Source organism: Littorina saxatilis, linkage group LG7 (assembly GCF_037325665.1).
Source record: "Littorina saxatilis isolate snail1 linkage group LG7, US_GU_Lsax_2.0, whole genome shotgun sequence".
NCBI lineage: Eukaryota > Metazoa > Mollusca > Gastropoda > Littorinimorpha > Littorinidae > Littorina > Littorina saxatilis.
In genome coordinates, this window is record NC_090251.1 from 52,502,118 (window position 1) to 52,511,399 (window position 9,282).

Here is a 9,282-nt window from a genome sequence, read left to right on the forward strand (position 1 = left end):
CAACTGCTTAATTCATCAAAGGCATTGGTAAAATCACGCAGCTGAAAGTGAGAAGTTTTGCTTTTACACACTGTGAGCCAGAGAACGTAGCGTCTGGTCTCTCATCTATGCTAACAGCTAATCCTTCCAGATACAAGTATGACAACACAACTGCTCATCAACTTTCTGAGCTGATCACCATGGGACAAGCCCGCGCTGTGTTAAACTTCACGGCTGTTTTTAACCTTCTACTGAAGCATCTGAATCGACTAAGTGGCATGAGCAAATCGATGTTTGAAGGTGCGCCACACAACGTTTAAACAACATGTTATTCATAAACACACAATCATGCAAATACAACAACATGCTTACAAAGGAGCACAGTAAGTTTAAAGCTTATAACAAGTGCTCACATAACCATACCTGTTATTTCATGGCGGGATATGACTAACAAAGTATGGCGACAGATCTTGTTGAAAAGCCGAACATTGATATTGTTTACAAACAAGATGCACACAAGTAAAAAAGAAAAAAAATGTATGATTACAATTATTTTGTTATGAATTAAGCTTGATTTATTTTCGGTTAATTAGAAGTGGTGTGTCTCATTATTACATATATCTTTTTTGTCGTGTTTATTGCAATTTTTATTTATTTTATTCATGTAACCCTAGGGGGTTTTTGAAATAAATATTGAATTGACTTGACTTGAGAATAGGAATGAACATTTGGGACATATTGAACAGACAGAAAGGGAGGAGTTAATACAAGAAATCAACAAAAACAAAACAAGAGAAAAAAAATCAAGGAAGTGTAACTGCCTTATCGAACACGACCTGTGTAAATGAAATACAAACAAACAAAAAAACAACAACAAAAAAACCACATTATATCAAGAACTATGTGGGACCCATGTAATCTATACATAACATTTGCCAGGGACAGCCCGCTGCATTCGACAAAGACATGTCCTCTATATCGTCTCTTACCTGGATTATATAGTATTGCACACATAAATTGTGCTCGTACACAATCAGCAATGCGTACAAAGCTTATCATAAATATACAACATCCACAATTAAGTCGCTGCTGTGAATCACGCAAAAAGGAATGTTTGAGTATTCGCTCTGCTGCTATTCCATAACATTAGAAAAGTGCCCTGATAATTTATTGTTAAAACACACAAGGATACTCTGTTAACGGTCATAGACGTTAAATAAACCGTTTTATGTGCTTTTAAGCTCAAATAGCTCGTATATGATGATATGTCAACAGCATTAAATGGAACAAAAGGGGAAAAAACTCTTCATACTGCAAGATGGTGGGAGGGACAGACAGACAGACAAACACACAAAGAGACACAGAGCGAGCGAGATGGCGAGAGAGTCAGACAGACAGACAAACACAGAAAGAGACACAGAGCGAGAGAGATGGCGAGAGAGTGAGACAGACAGACAGACAGACTTTCACAAATATAGACAGAGAGACGCAGTGAGGGAGAATGACAAGCACTGATGAGTCTGACGGAAACAAGAAATTCCTCCGAGGTAGGAAAAACACCCCCGTCAAAGGGAAATAACCTTCTCAGTTGGTGGCAGTGACTGAGTGAGAATGGTTATTTCCCTTTGACCATTAAGATGTCCCTCTATAAGTCCTTGTATAATTTTAATCCACCAATAACTTCCTAACCGTGTGTTTGACTGGTCCCAATTTTTGTAAGGACCGTCTCAGGAATGTATAGAACCTGTTCACCAAGTTTGGTGACGATCGGTCCGTTCATTCTTGAGATCTATATGCGAACACAAACACACAAACAAACAAACAAACAAACAAACAAACAAACACATCGACCGAAATCTATACACACCCTTATACCGGGGGTGTAAAAACCCACACAAGACAACATAGAAAGAGTGCGTGAAATGTCTTAGTCAGCCTAAATTTGCATCAAAATATAACATGTTTGATCATTTATTGCATATGAATGAAATGTTCTGAAGGAAGTTGAATAACAACTTCTCTGCAAACAGTTTCACAAGTTGGACGCAATAATTATATGCATATCCCTGCTTTCCACAATAGATTTACTTTTATATTCAGCGCTGTAACATAAATAGTCCCGAATAAAGCCAAGTATCAAAACAGACAAATCAATACTAAACGTATAAAAGTAATAGAAACATCAAAACATTTCAAGTGACAACATTATTTGTATCCACGACTAAAAGAGTTGAAAGACAATATGATAATAAGAAGATACAGGAATACAACAAAGGATTGTATTGTAACGAGGCAATCTAGTTCGAACACATTCAGAAAATGAAGCAGCCCTGAATGTGGCGAGCATTTTACTCGCCATGGCAAGTAGAAACTTGTAACTGGCGAATCCAAAATGTGATTGTAACGTATTTTGTCAAAAGCAACGTTCCAACAACGTACCTGTCTTGTTTTTTTTATAAAGTAACTGGCGAGTACAGTTGCTGAAACAAATTGTTGGTTTGGCTAGTAAAGTTTGCTCTCTGGCGAGCAAATTTTCAGAATCACTAGTCTTTGGCTAGTGCACCATTTTGTGGACTTTATGGGCTGTGAAGAACTGCTATGTAGAGTATTTACAACAAACGAAGGTAACAAGGTAGACGGAAACACAAGGAACACATACACTGAAGCTGCATGCAACATTGCAATCAAAAATAAATTACTTTTCAAAATATAGTTAACAAATAAAGTCTACATATACCACATTCTCACCAGGCAAACCTACTGTAAATATATATATATGCTTTTCAATATTAATAAATTAACTAGAACAATGAATGACTGTATGGAATATACCATATACTGCAAAACACTTTGATATAGTAAATATATATATTTTTCATAAGCCAAGTGCTAATATATAATTAAACAAATAATGCTTTAGATGATTTACATAATTTCAACCAAATACTGGGTAACGTCTCCACTTATTCCTTGTTGAGCACTATTTCGTTTCGTTGTTGATACTGACAAGTAAGGAAGAGTTAGGAAATCGCATAGTGCCTTTCTCATGTAAATGTATTTACTGCTTTCTTTTCAGATGCACGCAACCTCGTAACTGCTTTGAATAATTTAGAAGCCTGACGCGGTTTATATCGTAACACAGTGGGAAACATCGATACTGAAGTCGCCTCAGACCAAATATACTGCTGACTCCGATTTAACACTTTGTCAACCTTGCCATACGTCCGTGTTTAAATATGCATTCAGTATCCCACGTTCTCCTCAACCCCCGGTTTGTTTGTTTGTTTGTTTGTTTGTTTGTTTGTTTGTTTGTTTGTTTGCTTAACGCCCAGCCGACCACGAAGGGCCATATCAGGGCGGTGCTGCTTTGACATATAACGTGCGCCACACACAAGACAGAAGTCGCAGCACAGGCTTCATGTCTCACCCAGTCACATTATTCTGACACCGGACCAACCAGTCCTAGCACTAACCCCATAATGCCAGACGCCAGGCGGAGCAGCCACTAGATTGCCAATTTTAAAGTCTTAGGTATGACCCGGCCGGGGTTCGAACCCACGACCTCCCGATCACGGGGCGGACGCCTTACCACTAGGCCAACCGTGCCGGTTCAACCCCCGGTGACAACTGCATAACTACTTCATGACTGTCCGCCGCAGACGGATAAAAGGCACAAAGCATGGCCGGATGAGAACTGGACTTGTGATCCAAGGGTCGCGGGTTCGAATCCGGGCCGGGACGAACAAGAGTCAACGTTATTTGCAGACCCAAATACGGTTTCCATGTCCCAGCCCCGAGTCACTACAGTGGCATGTAAAAAACCTCGGGCATTCTGCCCTAAGTGCAAGTCGCTGGTACCACCTTAACACACATACACTTGTGTATCTTATATAAAGTCGGGTAAAACCCGCGAACATATATATTTGTTGCATACAAGCCACTATTCTTTAAATCGATATCTAGACCATTATACATAAACTATTAGCTTTTCATTAAACACGAACACAGGGAGAGAAAACAACATGTACACCTTTCAGTAGAATGCATAACGTTGTAGAAAACAACATGTACACCTTTCAGTAGAATGCATAACGTTGTAGAAAACAACATGTACACCTTTCAGTAGAATGCATAACGTTGTAGAAAACAACATGTACACCTTTCAGTAGAATGCATAACGTTGTAGAAAACAACATGTACACCTTTCAGTAGAATGCATAACGTTGTAGAAAACAACATGTACACCTTTCAGTAGAATGCATAACGTTGTAGAAAACAACATGTACACCTTTCAGTAGAATGCATAACGTTGTAGAAAACAACATGTACACCTTTCAGTAGAATGCATAACGTTGTAGAAAACAACATGTACACCTTTCAGTAGAATGCATAACGTTGTAGAAAAGTTAAAGCAGTTGACAAATTGTCCGCACGCCTTGCAGAAGAAAGTCTACAGTTATCTTTTCGTGTGGACGAATTCTTGTACAACAACAACAACAACAACAACAACAACAACAACAACAACAACAACAACAACAACAACGAAAATTGCTTTTACTTACAAATGGCTTTTCACCGGGAAGGATCGTTTACATCACTAAAGTGCCCAATGTATAAAATGACTTGTGAGCACTTGTCTCCAATGAAAGTTATATCGAATCTCATAACAACAGAACGCTAATAACTCAAAGGACACAGCGATATCAAAGTTGCGCCATTAAGTGCTTTGGAAAAAAGGAATGATGTACAACGAATATGCCATGCTGTATGCCCAAGTATGCCACATCCTGTAGAAACCGTAACTGGCACTAGCATGCGCCACAAAACAGCTACAAAAAAAGTGCCCCAAGAGGAAAAACAATGTCTAATTTCAATCCTGGACGGGCGTAGGTGGTGTAAGACCCATACTCCTCAAAAAACATTGTGTAATATGTAGAGGTTACATGCCGAGTCTCAGTGATTATTAAAAATAATGGTCGAAGTTAGCGGATCATGAAAAATGCGAGCTTCGACTCGTCGGCATTATACTTGTCTCGTCTAAATATCGGACCCTATTGCTACGCTGAAAACACAACAGCTGTTAATCTTATTTTTTTATCATTTCCTGATTCCAAAAACATATAGATATGATATGTTGTATTCGAAACAAGCTCAGAAAGTTAAAAAGAATACAGAAAAGCGCGCTGTCCTGCTGAGCGCAATACGCTACCGCGCTATTCTGGCTTTGTAATTGTCAATTTCACTTCGTTTTGCACGTGAAAAGTGAGCGATTTCCTTCTCACGGGGATCGACGAAGCTGTTTTGTCTTGGTGAAAAAATGCAGTGCGTTCAGTTTCATTCCGTGAGTTCGACAGCTTGACTAAATGTAGTAATTTTGCTTGACGCGACTTGTTTATTATTAATTTCGTAAAAAGGAATCAGAGTCAGGGCATGTATATAATTATAACAAAATCAAGAAAAAGAAAAGCCAAACAAAGAATTTCAAGTGGCAGCCCAAATTTTCGACCTGTTGCTAGGCCTTCCTCAGGGGCGTGTAATTCTGCGAGACGCCAATTCATGCATCAATTACTATATTATATTATTATTATATATGTATAAAACATCAGAAGTTGTGAAAGAAACAATTGAAAGTCAGAAGAGACTTTCTTCTGAGATTTGTTAAAATCTCTTAGCAGAGCAGAAGAGAGAGGGAAAAAAAGTGTCCCTTCACAGACAGCCCTATTGGGGAAATCAGATACAATTATACAAGTCCGCGGGTATTCATGCTAAAAAGAAGTACGTATGGTCTCCCTGTAGGCCTTATTTTGTGGTTAACATTATCGATTCTTAATTATCATTGTCACTACCTTTCCCTCGGCGTACTAATGCATACATTCTGTTTCCTGATTATTTACAGCGTCGGCCAAGTCCTTCTTTTGGCGTCGGCGTAAACAGCGAATAAAGCATATAACAAGGTGTGTTATTACCACCACGGCCACGGCGAAAAGGACACCAAGAACGATAGTAGCATTTCTTAAGCCTGTGCAATCGCCGCACTGGGGTGGAGTATTCGTCGTGCTTTTAGTGCTGTTACTGATTTCTGTACCGTTTTCTCCACCAACAGAACCCGCCGAAAAATTAGCAGATATGTCCGATCCATTGTCTGTTTTTAAAGTGCATTGGTAATGACCATCTTCTTGCCAAGCTCCGGCAAACAAATGTACGCTCAACTTGGCTCGCTTCGATCTCAAGCATTTCACTGGCTCAGAACAGTTTGCACGGTCGTCTGATAGACATGCAAGGTTTGTCTGGGTGTTGTTTTGGATCACTGATATTACCAAAGATTTAAAACTTGTCAGGTTCGTTTCGCACGATAGTGACAAGCCTGTTGCAGTGGCCATGTTAAAATTTGGCCAGGACTGCGTTCCATTGTCGTTGACAAGGTTAAAGGTCTTGTTCCAGTTTATGGCATCGTTGTCGGCTTTGTGCTCGTCGTATAATGCCCTGCACATATAGCCTCCGTAAAGCAAGCGATCATCTCCCCACATGTCACTCAGTGTCAGCCACAGGAATGACTTGTGTGCGCCTATGTCGTTGTAAGTTTTGCCGCCATTGCGATAGAATAAGCTAAACAGAGGCAACATGCTTTCTATTCTTTGTTGGTCATTCAGCTCGATTGAGGCTAGGGCTACGAATTTCCCAGGGTTAGTCGATGTTACAGGTTTTACCTCCTTCAACAATTGAAATGACCTGAACATGTTTACACGTTTCTTGAATCCTGCCATATTACATGTCAGATTGACATCCTTTGTCCTCACAAGTGACGGTGTGACATTCTGGGAGAAAGCCAATCTTGAACATACAAGGATGAAACTATAAAGTTTTACGAAATTCGAACATATCTCCATGTTGTTTGCTGTTTGGCTGCTGCTGTTGTCGTTGTTGTTATACTCGCAGGGGTGCGCCCTCGCCGGTACCAATGATGTTTAGCCCGCACTTCTACCGATATCTGCACACCAACAGTTTGTTAATTGTAGGGTAACTCGTTTGCCTCAGAGATCTATAGACATGGACATAGAAAACGTGATGAGAAAAAATCCTAGGCTAGTTTTTTTCACAAGCGCATGCCGAAGCCGATCCAGTATTTTGACACATGAGCACAGTTTTTGTCAGTAAACATTGAAAGATTTAGCATTTGTTTTAAATGTATTGGTAAACTTAATAAACGGTGCGCCGGAGCATGTTTGACTGAATCATGGATGATCAAATATTGAATGGAGTACGCTGATTTTTCTGAAAATACACCAAGTTTGTTTGAGAATACTCCAAGTGCAAAACAGGGGTTCCCAGGTGGTCTGCTAACAAGAAAAGAGAAATTCACAAGAGGTGTATACATATCGCAGCATCAGACAATATACAACATACCACGTAGAAACGTAAAACAGTAAAGTTATGCTGGTTAACACCAATTAAGTTGGCGTATTTTCCCCCCTATAACTTGATCCTTCACAGCAATTCATAGCCAGTGGTCTGCACGAAAGCAGATGTTTAAAGCTCACCGTATTATTTTTTCTTTGTTCAGAGGGATTTTGTGGAACCGTGCTGATCGTTTTGCAGTGGGTTCAATTCGTCTTCAGTTCGGCTGCAACAACAACGCAGTTCTTGCAAAACAGGCCGCTTACGCAGTGTCCGGAGAACTGGCGATGGTCTCAGCCGTTCCCAGGCGAGAAGAGATGGATATCTGACGTTCAAGTTTAATCGTGATCCTGGTCAGTCTCCCATGTGTATCTGAACAGACAGATGATGAAATGGGTTTTCAAATGTCAACTACTGTTTTAGTTTGTTGTTGTTCTTATTGTCTGTTGTCGTCTCCCACACAGAAATCACTTAAAATGAAGCACCTGCGAGGAGGGTTAAGAATGATTTCGTGATTTTCAAATGCATGATAAAAATGGCACACATATGATAAGCACTTGTCGAACAAAAGTGTGCATGCACAATTCCGTCCCGTCTTAAAATAGTTATGACACGTACCACTTAACGTCAACGCCCTTCGTCTGTGCAGTCCTTGCTCGTGTTTTCATGTGCACAGACATTCACATTATAAGAACAGTAAGTAGGCCTAAATAAATACCCAAAACAACTCCCAACCAAAACGAAACTGTAGCAAAACTGAACACGTACATCTTTGTAAAGTGATGGAAAAATAATAGGATTGTGGTGGAGACAAATACAGAAACGGAGACTTCAGAACAAAATGTATCGACTTCACTGCTACCGTGCATGGTAAGTCAAGTGCGGTGGCGAACATGTGTTAGTGCCGGTGAATCTTGCGCCGGTTCAAACTATACTGAAGTACTTAACTTGCGAACAAAAAAATGAAATGGGCAATCAAGTTCAATCAGACCATGCAAAATGCATTCTTGTAAATCGGTAGCCTTATTAAGCTATAGAAAAAAACACTTACTTTGAACTATATGTGACAAGTTGGTCAGTTTCAGATCAGCGGAGATCCAAGTGATTCAGTCGCTGGTTCTCTGCTAATATAATGTGACAACGCCACTACTTGAACTGTACTGCGCATAAACTGACACGAGCCTAGACTGACAGCGACATGAAACTTCCGTGTTACTGCCGAGAGAAGTTATGCTAGAGTCTTTCAGCTAGCCCAGGGTTGTGACTGTTCAAATCAGTGTAAATGTAGCGTGTGTTCACGAGCTTGAAGCACAAAGCAAACCACGTCATACTGCTGTATAGGGTCACGCGAATTGAATGATGTATGGCACGACAGGTTGCTTGCGCATCGATAGTCCATTTAAGACACAGGTATATGAATCGCAACGAACGTCGAGTAGCTCAGTAATCTACATTTTAACATTGACATCGTGCACAAAAGAAGGCCTGTATTCAGATATTATCCTTGGCGGATGATGACTTTATTCAGTTATTCTGCAGAAAAACCGAAATGCTGGAGAAAACCCGTTCTTTTCTGCAGCATTTCTGCATAATGTCATCTTTCGCGAGAGCAACGTTTTTTTCTGCAGTAAAACAGTTTTACTGCAGTAAAATTGAAATCAAGAATGCTGCAGTAAAACGGAGATGTTGTTTTACTGGAGAAAAACTGTTTACACTTTTTCTTCAGCATTTTGGCATTATTCAGTTATTCTGCAGAAAAACAGAAATGCTGGAGAAAAACTGTCTTTTCTGCAGCATTTCTGAATAATGTCATCTTTTGCCGAAGCAACGGGTTTTTCTGGAGCGAAACATTTTACTGCAGTAAAATGGAAATCAAGAAAGATGACATCGCGAAAGATGACATTATGC